This window comes from Ips typographus, linkage group LG5, assembly GCF_016097725.1.
Source record: "Ips typographus isolate SLU linkage group LG5, UJ_Ityp_2.0, whole genome shotgun sequence".
Lineage (NCBI taxonomy): Eukaryota > Metazoa > Arthropoda > Insecta > Coleoptera > Curculionidae > Ips > Ips typographus.
In genome coordinates, this window is record NC_138426.1 from 10,331,612 (window position 1) to 10,345,937 (window position 14,326).

A 14,326-nucleotide genomic window follows, 5' to 3' on the forward strand; every position below is an offset into this window, starting at 1 on the left:
ATGGAAACTCAAAAAGCTTCCAAAACAGTATCTAGAAGCTTCAAATTCTCTTGAAACATTTTAGAAGCTTCCAAATGCTCTTCAACTCGTCTAGAAGTTTCCAAAAGGCTTTAGAACAGTCTAAAAGCTTTCGTATGATTCTAGAGCAGTTTGAAAGCTTCCAATAATTTCTAGAATTGACTAAGATTTTCAATTGCCTCTCGAACAGTCCAGAACCTTCAATATGCTCTTTGAACTGTCCTGTAACCTGCTAAATGCTCCTGAAGTAGACTAAAAAGATTTCAAAAGCTTCCAAAGCAATATGGAAACTCAAAAAGCTTCCAAAACAGTATCTAGAAGCTTCAAATTCTCTTGAAACATTTTAGAAGCTTCCAAATGCTCTTCAACTCGTCTAGAAGTTTCCAAAAGGCTTTAGAACAGTCTAAAAGCTTTCGTATGATTCTAGAGCAGTTTGAAAGCTTCCAATAATTTCTAGAATTGACTAAGATTTTCAATTGCCTCTCGAACAGTCCAGAACCTTCAATATGCTCTTTGAACTGTCCTGTAACCTGCTAAATGCTCCTGAAGTAGACTAAAAAGATTTCAAAAGCTTCCAAAGCAATATGGAAACTCAAAAAGCTTCCAAAACAGTATCTAGAAGCTTCAAATTCTCTTGAAACATTTTAGAAGCTTCCAAATGCTGCCACTACACTAAGATGTTCAATTGCATCTAAAGAAGTCCAGAACCTTCTAAGAGATACTACCAGAAGTATACTATTTAAACTGTCCTAAAATCTTCTAAATGCTGCTGAAGTAGACTAAAAAGATTTCAGAAGTTTCCAAAAGAATATAGAATATCAAAAAGCTTCCAAAACAGTGTCTAGAAGCTTTCAAATGCTCCTGAAATAGTTTAGAAACTTCCAAATGCTCTTCAAGTCATATAGATGTTTCCAAAAGATTTTAGATCAATCTAAAAGCTTCCGTATCATTCTAGAGCAGTTTAAAAACGTCAAATAATATCTAGAATCAACTAAGATTTTCAATTGCCTCTAAAGAAGTCTAGAACCTTCAATATGCTATTTAATCTGTTCTAAAACCTTCTAAATGCTTCTGAAGTAGTCTAAACAAATATTGTGATTTTATAGTTTTGTAAAACAACAATATAGTCTAAAATCCTTATAAAGTTATATTTATGTAACTAGTTGACAAAATAGCATTAAAAACTGTCAAATAACCATAAAGAAAAATTATTCAAAGAGCAAAAAATCAAAATTTCATGGATAGGATAGTTCAACAACATTTGACAATGTTTTAGGATCTTGTGGAATTTTACAGTTTTGCAAAACAACAATATAGTCTAAAATCCTTATAAAGTTATATTTATGTAACTAGTTGACAAAATAGCATTAAAAACTGTCAAATAACCATAAAGAAAAATTATTCAAAGAGCAAAAAATCAAAATTTCATGGATAGGATAGTTCAACAATATTTGACAATGTTTTAGAATCTTGTGGAATTTTACAATTTTGGGACACCCTGTACATGTAAAAGTTTTTCCGTTTTCACCACTCAGCAGAGCTGGATATTCATCACTTAAGTCGACAAATTGAATTTAAAAAATAGTGTCTGCATAAAGTCGCTTGAGTGAAAAGTTTACATTACCTTAAGTGCTTTCTGGTTCAGATAATTCTATGATAAACCTTAACGTAATTCGGGATTATAAGCCGTCTAGCTGCTTTCGTAAAATGTAATTACTGTACAACAAGAACCTATTGAAAGCTCTCTAAGTGTTGTCAAAACTTAGATACGACAAAAACGACGTTGTAATCTAACTTTACAGATAACGATTAAAAACATAGTTAGTTAGGAGCCTTAAAGGGTATATTTATGGAATAAATCGAAAATTTAAATTGGTTTTATTATGATTTAGTGTAGCAATTTATTTACAATAAAGTTTTGTCTGAGTGGTTTTGCATGTAGGTTTTCTCGAAATAAAATTTATTGTATTTTTGTATCTTGATATGTACGAGTAATCATTTATTTTATTTACAAACTAGTAAAAGTAGAAACTCAGTTGTGAAAGCTGAAATTGTTAAAGCCAGGTCACGTGACGCTAATAGTGTCATTTCGGAGATTGCAACACTGTAATGGCCAGTTGACACCTGTGAAAATCAGTCACGTGACTTTAAAACTGAATTTTAAAAGTTGAAAATTTTGTAAAATTAATTTTACTAAAACTGTCAAACTAATCCAGGAAAATCATCATATAATATCCAAATAATCCAAAAAATCAACCATCCTTATTATTACGATACAGGGTGGTTGTATATTACGATACAGGGTGGTCAACAGTATATTTTGAAGGCTACATAAGTATGGGATATATTTTACTGTTAAAAGAAAAACACTGAAAATAAAAACAAACCTATAATTTGTATTTACTGTTGATAACGTATAAATAATGTAATTATAAAGAATTAGGTACAATTCAGTAGAATTGGCATTACTGGGCAATTTTTAAGCTAAATTAGTGTATGTACCATGTGATATTCTAATTTGGGTTGTATTAGTAACTAATCGTTCTTTGTAGCAGATTTTAGTAATTATGGAGACAATCAGCATCTGAAAAAGTTTTAGCTTTTTTTTATAGAAATTTTAATTATAAAAGTTTATAAAACTACGTTTTAAATTGGAATTTGGCTGTAAACTAAATAATAAAAAAATTACCGAGTTTTTACTGTCTGTTAACTTATATGATAATACATTTTCCGGAAAAACCTTAAAATTTTCGATAATTTGCCCTTTTTTGTAATTAAATATTTCATTAAAACTCCCCAAATAACCGTGCAAATTAAACTGTAGTGTAGTTTAAATTCTCAGAGTTAATCGAAAGTTCTATCAAACATCGTTAAAATGGTGGTTTCCATTTTAACGATGTTTGATAGACCAGACCAGAAAAATTATAAATTTGGCATAAAAATTTCAGATTTAACTTAACTTAAATTATTTTCAGAGACAATTAGTATTTAGAAGTATGCTAAAATTCTATTTGTCCTAGTTTCTAGCTCTAAAATTTTACGGTAAAACTGATAGGATTTGCTTTCAAGATTTATAGCATTGAGCTTGAATTCTTTTAAACTGAATTGAGAAGAAAATCTCAGTGGAGAGATTCTGTCGGTTTGTCACCAATTTTTTCAGTTACCATATATTTTACTGCTTTCAAACACGTGCGAAAGGAATTGATATTATGTCCTGGAACTATAAATTCTAAACTTGAAATCTCCAGAGAGCAAATAATCGGAATTTCCATCAGTGTCAAAATGTTAAAATGTAAATTTTGCTGTACCAGTATATTTTTCTTCGTTACTGGAAACACTCAATTAATTGTATATTGTTTTAAAACTCCCGACCTTCATCGCTTTGAATTCGACTGTTATTTTGGTCTATTGACAGTCAGAATAATTTAAACTCAGCTAAACTAGGCAAATTTAGTTATGACCGTGTAAAATTCAGCAGTCACCAAAATAATTGAGAAATAAATCTGAATCTCCAACAAAATGTGGCAAGAAAACTATATTTCTTCGTCAACTGGAAACACCCAATTAATTTTAATTATTTTGGTAATAAGACTTGCTAAATCGTGGAAAAACAGTTTGGGTAATATTGTTTTAAAACTCCCGGCCTTCATCGCTTTGAGTTCTGGCTGTTATTTTAGTCTATTGACAGTCAGAATAATTTAAACTCAGCTAAACTAGGCAAATTTAGTTATGACCGTGTAAAATTCGGCAGCCACCAAAATAATTGAGAAATAAATCTGAATCTCCAAGAAAATGTGGCAAAAAAACTATATTTCTTCGTTAACTGGAAACACCCAATTAATTTTAATTATTTTGGTAATAAGAGTTGCTAAAACGTGAAAAAACAGTTTAGGTAATATTGTTTTAAAACTACCGGCCTTCAACGCTTTGAGTTCTGGCTGTTATTTTGGTCTATTGACAGTCAGAATAATTTAAACTCAGCTAAACTAGGCAAATTTAGTTATGACCGTGTAAAATTCGGCAGTCACCAAAATAATTGAGAAATAAATCTGAATCTCCAAGAAAATGTGGCAAAAAAACTATATTTCTTCGTCAACTGGAAACACCCAATTAATTTTAATTATTTTGGTAATAAGAGTTGCTAAAACGTGAAAAGCAGTTTGGGTAATATTATTTTAAAACTCCCGGCCTTCATCGATTTGAGTTTTGGCTGTTATTTTGGTCTATTGTCAGTCAGAATATTTTAAACTCAGCTAAACTAGGCAAATTTAGTTATGACCGTGTAAAATTCAGCAGTCACCAAAATAATTGAGAAATAAATCTGAATCTCCAACAAAATGTGGCAAAAAAACTATATTTCTTCGTCAACTGGAAACACCCAATTAATTTTAATTATTTTGGTAATAAGAGTTGCTAAAACGTGAAAAAACAGTTTAGGTAATATTGTTTTAAAACTACCGGCCTTCAACGCTTTGAGTTCTGGCTGTTATTTTGGTCTATTGACAGTCAGAATAATTTAAACTCAGCTAAACTAGGCAAATTTAGTTATGAGCGTGTAAAATTCGGCAGCCACCAAAATTATTGAGAAATAAATCTGAATCTCCAAGAAAATGTGGCAAAAAAACTATATTTCTTCGTCAACTGGAAACACCCAATTAATTTTAATTATTTTGGTAATAAGACTTGCTAAATCGTGGAAAAACAGTTTGGGTAATATTGTTTTAAAACTCCCGGCCTTCATCGCTTTGAGTTCTGGCTGTTATTTTAGTCTATTGACAGTCAGAATAATTTAAACTCAGCTAAACTAGGCAAATTTAGTTATGACCGTGTAAAATTCGGCAGCCACCAAAATAATTGAGAAATAAATCTGAATCTCCAAGAAAATGTGGCAAAAAAACTATATTTCTTCGTCAACTGGAAACACCCAATTAATTTTAATTATTTTGGTAATAAGACTTGCTAAATCGTGGAAAAACAGTTTGGGTAATATTGTTTTAAAACTCCCGGCCTTCATCGCTTTGAGTTATGGCTGTTATTTTGGTTTATTGACAGCCAAACTTGGCAAAATCGGACTAGTTACACTGAAAAGTTTAGTAGTAACAAATTCCACTAAAGCAGGTAAAGTCTGATTAGTTTCTCTCTAATAAAATTACGTTTCGGTGGGAACTTTTTAAGTTCTAATCTTCCCGGCTAAATTGTACTTTAGAATTTAGAACGGCAGGCTTAAACAGTGGTAAATTATATTAGGTATGCTCTATGAGGAGAGATAGAAGCAAATTTACTACACAAACAGCATAATCAATATGTATTTATCAGTTAATAGAGTTGTTAACTGAATGAGAAGAATTTGGTTCTAATTATGACTGAACATGTGTAAACACCATAATCTGGAAAAAAATGTATTATAATTAAGTGACATTTTATTTAATAACAATTACAAAAGCTAAACAAAACATTGTTATACAGTAAGCAGATTTTTCTAAAAACGCTCAATCACCAACTTCCTAAGAGATCCAATAAGTAACACCATTATACAGGGTGATTTATACATAAATACTGAAAAATGCCTATTATAGTTTTTGATCGTAACTACAACTCGTATTAGTGAAAATTTAAAAAATGTCAATTCTTCGTGAATCGCTAAAGTCTGAGGCCTAAATTGTCATATGTCAATCACTTGTCACATTATTGACATGTGTTGTGATTATTTTGAATGAAACACCCTGTATTTATACAAATTTCCTCTTTTTCTGATGTCAAATAAATTTAACTTAATGAGGTTATGTTGGTTACTTTTCAGAAAAAATATTATAGTTGTCAAATGTATCACGTGTTGTTACCGTGACTACTAAAATATTTGAATTATTTGACTAATATTGGCATTTAGTGTCACCTGACCGTTACAGTGTTGCAATCTTGAAATTGCATTACTAAAGTCACGTGACCTGGCTCTTAAAATTTCAGCTTCCACCACTGTCTAAATTTAATTTTCCACTTGTTCAATATTTAAAATACGTTTTAAAAGTCACGTGACACATTTTGACAGGTGTTATCTGGCTGTTACAGTGTTGCAATCTTGGAATTGCATTCTCAACGTCACGTGACCTGCCTCTTACAATTTCAGCTTCCACAACTGCCTAAAGTTAATTTTCCACTTGTTCAATGTTTAAAATACGTTTTAAAAGTCACGTGACACATTTTGACACTCTGTAGTTTGGTTATTTTTGGGAGTTCAGAGAGGTTGAACCACTCAAATTATTTGCTCATGAGTTTCATGCCAATTTTTACCTTATCTGGAATTCTATAGTAAAAAAAGCGAAATTTTTGGCACAAGAATACATGCTTAATTACTAAATATAGAATACTCTGCTCTACTGTACACTATCAAAATCACTCATGTAGGTAAGGACTATAATAGCGTAAAATTAATTTAAATTACAAAGGCAAATTTTAATTATGGACAAGTGCATTTCATGCCAATTTCCACTTTACATACATACATCAATTGTGGCTCTTTAGCTCAGTTTACACTGCACTTAAAGGGTAAACAGCCCATTCTAATTTACATCAGTGATTTTTATTCAATTGTAGGACTATTTAAGCTAGTAAAACTACTAACTGCTAAAATATTAGACTAATTTGCTTAGCTTTTGACAAAGTAAATCTAGTTAAAAATCACTCCCTTCAATGGTAAATATATAAACCCAATTTTAGCAATAATGTTCTATTTTTACACTTTTTCTAGTGGTTGAAAGTTAAAAAAATATACAGAGTGTTGCATTTGAAATTATTGATATTTGTAGCTTTGAATGCACTTACAGTGCAATTCGGTATGTTTGACCGTAAATATCTCAGAAATGTATAAGTAAAACTAAGAAATAGTAACAAAAATGAGTATTTTATTAATATAATTTAGTTTAGAATTGTTATGTTACAACAATACACTATAAACACAAAAAGTACTTAATCTTAGTGAACTTACTTCATCCAAAATAACTATCAGAGCATATCATAGATTTAAGAAACTTTTATGTCCGTTTAACATCAATTTATTTCAACTTGCACTCATTCTCAAACTGAACACGTACATCAGGAGATTTCGTAAAAGAAAAGCGTGTTTCTTATGGCAAAATGCTTTGAATTTTTAAAATCCCAAGGTTCTTCCGACTGTTAGTAGTACGTTGGTTGGTTTAATACAGATGAATTTTTAATTCAAAAGTACGAAAATAAATGGTCTGATCTGGACACTTTTAGCTTGAAAGCAATTTTTACTTTTGTAGTAAAAAGCAAAAGGAAATGGATCTTTTTTCATACAGTTCAACTATACTTACACCAAAAGCTTTGTTCCTCTTTTACACGCTTTCGTATAGTATACATATTTCAGGATAGCTCAGCTTTCCACGAATTCCATTTAAATACATTATTCTTCCAGAAAGAATGTTTAGATAGACGGTGGTAACAATAATGTTTTATTTATATGGGAGTGTATCGTATTACATTAGCTTTTCTTGTATTGTTTGCTAAGCTATTACACAAACAATTTTTTTCCTTTGTTACCTAATATGTGTACCATCTGTAAAATATTGGGCAATTGGTTAAAATTTTTCAATTTTTACCGAGTTACAGTAACATAAAATAATTGTAAAACGAATATTAAATGAAACAACCCTATTTTCGACCATTTTTATGATTTGCATGAATGGAAATAAGTCCAAATATCAAAACTTTGTTGGAATTAAGTTCAAGTTCGAAGTTTGAAGAGTTGGAATATTTTAAAACACTCACGTGTCAACTAAAAGGAAAATTGTTTGGCTTGAGTATGAATTTTAATGATTTGAAGGTAAGAAAAGTCAAAATAGTCACGTGATCGAATTATATAAGATTTCTAAGATATTTAGAGGCTCCTGACAATAGTTTGTCGGCTTTCAGGCATGCCTAAGGTAATTTTAGAGGTCTATAGGAGACTCTAGAAGCATTTGACGTTTATCATCGAGTTGTTTAGAGGCCTCTAGCAATAGTAAATGTTTTCCCTTCATAGTTTTCAATTTGTTTAAAAGTTTCAGGCATTTTTGAACTAGTTTTAGAGGACTATTGTATTGCTAAACGGTATTTAGAAGCTTCTGGCATTTATAATGAACTATTTAGATGTTTAAAAGATATTTAGAGGCTCCTGGCAATAGTAAAAGTCTTTCTTTGACGATGTTTTTAGAGGCTTCAGGCATTTTAAAAGTAATTTTAGAGGCTTTCTACCTTCCTAAAAGAAATTTGGAACCACCTGGACTTTAGAATGGAATAGTCCGGTGTTTACAAGATATTTACAGGCTCCTGGCGATTGCAAAAGTCTTTCTTTGACGATGTTTTTAGAGGTTCAGACACTTTTAGAGTAATTTTAAAGCCTTCTTGCACTTCAAAAACTATCTAGAAGCGTCTGGCTTTTATAATGGACTATTGAGGAGTTTACAAGAAATTTAGAGGCTCCTGGCAATAGCAAAAGCTTTTGTTTGGCGGTTTTTAGAGGCCTCAGGCACTATTAACGTAATTTTAGAGGCTTCTTGCACTTCAAAAATGATCTAGAAGCCTATTTTAGAGGTTTTTTCCTTTCCTAAAAGAATTTTAGAACCACCTGGACTTTAATAGAATAGTAAGATGTTTACAAGATATTTAGAGGCTCCTGGCGAAAGCAAAGGTTTTTGTTTGACAGTTTTTAGAGGCCTCAGACACTTTTAAAGTAATTTTAGAGGCTTTTTGCACTTCAAAAAGGATCTGGAAGCCTCTGGCTTCTACACTGGACTATTGAGGAATTTACAAATAATTTAGAGGCTCTTTTTTTTAGAGGCGACGATTTTCTATGTTTTTAGAGGCTTCAGGAATTTTAAAAGTAATTTTAGGGGTTTTCTCTTTCCTAAAAGAACTTTAGAACCACTTAGACTTTATAATGGAATAGTGAGGTGTTTACAAGATATTTAGAGACTCTTGACAATAGCAAAAGTGTTTGTTTGACAATTTTTAGAGACCTCAGACACTTTAAAAGTAATTTTAGAGGCTTCTTACACTTAAAAAAGGATCTGGAAGCCTCTGGCTTCTATAATGGACTATTGAGGAGTTTACCAGAAATTTAGAGGCTTTTGGCAATAGTAAAAGTTTTTCGTTGATGGTTTTTGATGTTTTTAGAGGCCTCAAGCATTTCTTAAGTAATATTAGAGGCTTTTTGCATTTTTTAAAGAAATCTAGAACCACCTGGACTTTATAATGGACTAATCAGGCGTTTACAAGATATTTAGAGGATCCTGACAATAGTAGAGTCTTTCTTTGACGATTTTCTATGTATCTAGAGGCTTCAGGTATTTCAAAAATAATTTTAGAGGCTTTTTGCCTTCCTAAAAGAACTCTATGGGACCACCTGGACTTTATAATGGACTAATGAGATGATTACAATATATTTAGAGGCTCCTGGCGATAGCAAAATTTTTTGTTTGACGGTTTTTAGAGGCCTCAGACACTTTAAAAGTAATTTTAGAGGCTTCTTACACTTAAAAAAGGATCTACAAGCCTCTGGCTTCTATAATGGACTATTGAGGAGTTTACCAGAAATTTAGAGGCTTTTGGCAATAGTAAAAGTTTTTCGTTGATGGTTTTTGATGTTTTTAGAGGCCTCAAGCATTTCTTAAGTAATATTAGAGGCTTTTTGCATTTTTTAAAGAAATCTAGAACCACCTGGACTTTATAATGTACTAATCAGGCGTTTACAAGATATTTAGAGGATCCTGACAATAGTAGAGTCTTTCTTTGACGATTTTCTATGTTTTTAGAGGCTTCAGGCATTTTAAAAGTAATTTTAGAGGTTTTCTCTTTCCTAAAAGAACTTTAGAACCACTTAGACTTTATAATGGAATAGTGAGGTGTTTACAAGATATTTAGAGACTCTTGACTATAGCAAAAGTGTTTGTTTGACGGTTTTTAGAGACCTCAGACACTTTAAAAGTAATTTTAGAGGCTTCTTACACTTAAAAAAGGATCTACAAGCCTCTGGCTTTTATAATGGACTATTAAGGAGTTTACCACAAATTTAGAGGCTTTTGGCAATAGTAAAAGTTTTTCGTTGATGGTTTTTGATGTTTTTAGAGGCCTCAAGCATTTCTTAAGTAATATTAGAGGCTTTTTGCATTTTTTAAAGAAATCTAGAACCACCTGGACTTTATAATGGACTAATAAGGCGTTTACAAGATATTTAGAGGATCCTGACAATAGTAGAGTCTTTCTTTGACGATTTTCTATGTTTCTAGAGGCTTCAGGTATTTCAAAAATAATTTTAGAGGCTTTTTGCCTTCCTAAAAGAACCCTAGATCCACCTGGACTTTATAATGGACTAATAAGGTGTTTTCAAGATATTTACAGGCTCCTGGCGATAGCAAAAGTGTTTGTTTGACAGTTTTTAGAGACCTCAGACACTTTAAAAGTAATTTTAGAGGCTTCTTACACTTAAAAAAGGATCTACAAGCCTCTGGCTTCTATAATGGACTATTGAGGAGTTTACCAAAAATTTAGAGGCTTTTGGCAATAGTAAAAGTTTTTCCTTGATGGTTTTTGAAGTTTTTAGAGGCCTCAAGCATTTCTTAAGTAATATTAGAGGCTTTTTGCATTTTTTAAAGAAATCTAGAACCACCTGGACTTTATAATGGACTAATGAGGCGTTTTCAAGATATTTAGAGGATCCTGACTATAGTAGAGTCTTTCTTTGACGATTTTCTATGTTTCTAGAGGCTTCAGGTATTTCAAAAATAATTTTAGAGGCTCTTTGCCTTCCTAAAAGAACTCTATGGGACCACCTGGACTTTATAATGGACTAATGAGATGATTACAATATATTTAGAGGCTCCTGGCGATAGCAAAATTTTTTGTTTGACGGTTTTTAGAGGCCTCAGACACTTTAAAAGTAATTTTAGAGGCTTCTTACACTTAAAAAAGGATCTACAAGCCTCTGGCTTCTATAATGGACTATTGAGGAGTTTACCAGAAATTTAGAGGCTTTTGGCAATAGTAAAAGTTTTTCGTTGATGGTTTTTGATGTTTTTAGAGGCCTCAAGCATTTCTTAAGTAATATTAGAGGCTTTTTGCATTTTTTAAAGAAATCTAGAACCACCTGGACTTTATAATGGACTAATCAGGCGTTTACAAGATATTTAGAGGATCCTGACAATAGTAGAGTCTTTCTTTGACGATTTTCTATGTTTCTAGAGGCTTCAGGCATTTTAAAAGTAATTTTAGAGGTTTTCTCTTTCCTAAAAGAACTTTAGAACCACTTAGACTTTATAATGGAATAGTGAGGTGTTTACAAGATATTTAGAGACTCTTGACAATAGCAAAAGTGTTTGTTTGACGGTTTTTAGAGACCTCAGACACTTTAAAAGTAATTTTAGAGGCTTCTTACACTTAAAAAAGGATCTACAAGCCTCTGGCTTCTATAATGGACTATTGAGGAGTTTACCAGAAATTTAGAGGCTTTTGGCAATAGTAAAAGTTTTTCGTTGATGGTTTTTGTTGTTTTTAGAGGCCTCAAGCATTTCTTAAGTAATATTAGAGGCTTTTTGCATTTTTTAAAGAAATCTAGAACCACCTGGACTTTATAATGGACTAATGAGGCGTTTACAAGATATTTAGAGGATCCTGACAATAGTAGAGTCTTTCTTTGACGATTTTCTATGTTTTTAGAGGCTTCAGGCATTTTAAAAGTAATTTTAGAGGTTGTCTCTTTCCTAAAAGAACTTTAGAACCATTTAGACTTTATAATGGAATAGTGAGGTGTTTACAAGATATTTAGAGACTCTTGACAATAGCAAAAGTGTTTGTTTGACGGTTTTTAGACCTCAGACACTTTAAAAGTAATTTTAGAGGCTTCTTACACTTAAAAAAGGATCTGGAAGCCTCTGGCTTCTATAATGGACTATTGAGGAGTTTACCAGAAATTTAGAGGGTTTTGGCAATAGTAAAAGTTTTTCGTTGATGGTTTTTGATGTTTTTAGAGGCCTCAAGCATTTCTTAAGTAATATTAGAGGCTTTTTACCTTTTTTAAAGAAATCTAGAACCACCTGGACTTCATAATGGACTAATGAGGCGTTTACAAGATATTTAGAGGATCCTGACAATAGTAGAGTCTTTCTTTGACGATTTTCTATGTATCTAGAGGCTTCAGGTATTTCAAAAATAATTTTAGAGGCTTTTTGCCTTCCTAAAAGAACTCTATGGGACCACCTGGACTTTATAATGGACTAATGAGATGATTACAATATATTTAGAGGCTCCTGGCGATAGCAAAATTTTTTGTTTGACGGTTTTTAGAGGCCTCAGACACTTTAAAAGTAGTTTTAGAGGCTTCTTACACTTAAAAAAGGATCTACAAGCCTCTGGCTTCTATAATGGACTATTGAGGAGTTTACCAGAAATTTAGAGGCTTTTGGCAATAGTAAAAGTTTTTCGTTGATGGTTTTTGATGTTTTTAGAGGCCTCAAGCATTTCTTAAGTAATATTAGAGGCTTTTTGCATTTTTTAAAGAAATCTAGAACCACCTGGACTTTATAATGGACTAATCAGGCGTTTACAAGATATTTAGAGGATCCTGACAATAGTAGAGTCTTTCTTTGACGATTTTCTATGTTTCTAGAGGCTTCAGGCATTTTAAAAGTAATTTTAGAGGTTTTCTCTTTCCTAAAAGAACTTTAGAACCACTTAGACTTTATAATGGAATAGTGAGGTGTTTACAAGATATTTAAGGACTCTTGACAATAGCAAAAGTGTTTGTTTGACGGTTTTTAGAGACCTCAGACACTTTAAAAGTAATTTTAGAGGCTTTTTGCCTTCCTAAAAGAAATCTAGAACCACCTGGACTTTATAATGGACTAATGAGGTATTTACAAGATATTTAGAGGCTCCTGGCGATAGCAAAAGTTGTTGTTTGACGGTTTTCAGAGGTCTCAGACACTTTAAACGTAATTTTAGAGGCTTCTTGCACTTCAAAAAGAATCTACAAACCTCTGGCTTTTATAATGGACTATTGAGGAGTTTACAAGAAATTTAGAGGCTTCAGGCATTTCAAAAGTAGTTTTAGAGGTTCTTTCTTTCCTAAAAGAATTGTAGAACCACCTAGACTTTATAATGGAATAGTGTGATGTTTACAAGATATTTAGAGGCTCCTGGCGATAGCAAAGGTTTTTGTTTGACAATTTTTAGAGGCCTCAGACACTTTTAAAGTAATTTTAGAGGCCTTTTGTACTTCAAAAAGGATATAGAAGCCTCTGGCTTCTATAATGGACTATTGAGGAGTTTAAAAATAATTTTGAGGCTTCTGGAAATAACAAAAGTTTTTTCTTGATGGTTTTTGACGTTTTTAGAGGCCTTAAGCATTTTTAAAATAGTTTTAGAGGCTGTTTCCATTTCTAAAACAATGCTAAAAGTGTGCCTGGCATTTAAATGAATTTTGAGATGTTTTCGAGATATTTTTATTAGAGATAGAGATATTACATCTCTAAAGTAATATTCTGTATTTTTAAAAGAGCTCTAGTAGATATACCATTTTAATGGTAGACTTGGCAACATTGTGTAGTGCAGCAATGAGAAATTGCCAGTTTTAATACCTGATATCTACATTTGGACAACGATGGGCGGTTATGATGAATGACGCCAATAAAGCTAAACAAGGATTGTTTCTGCTGAACTAATTATGGCCAATAATTTACCTTGAATTTTTGAAACTAAGGCTAAAAAATGACAACTTTTTTGGAATTCTTTTTTTATTACTCATGTAAATCACGTAAAAAACCTTCTAAAAATTACTATTTTCTGCTGCTTGTTCGTCTGCTCAAAAATCATTCCTAATACATTAAAAATAGAAAGCACTAAATGAACTCATTTCAGAAAAATGTTTTAATAGAAATAAAACGGGATAAAACTTCAATAACTTTGAAGTTACGCTTACTCGTGCAACTGTACGTAATAAAGGGCTTTACGCACGGGTAAACAATTCAGTCGTTGAATAAAATTGTGTTCTTTTCAGGTTGCTAATAAAGGTTAATGTAACGGAAACAATAAACCACGTTTTTGATTTTGTAGTTTTATGTGAAAGTTGCTTTCTATTCTATTATAAACGTATTACTCACACTCAAATTATATGGCAAAATATGAAAAAATGAATATTACAATGGTGTATAATTCAGTTTTTATTTAATAATGATGGTGGATTGTGCAAAGTGGGCAAATAATTATAAATAGGAAAAAAATTATAAAGAAATTTTGTCATTATCACACACAAAAGTGA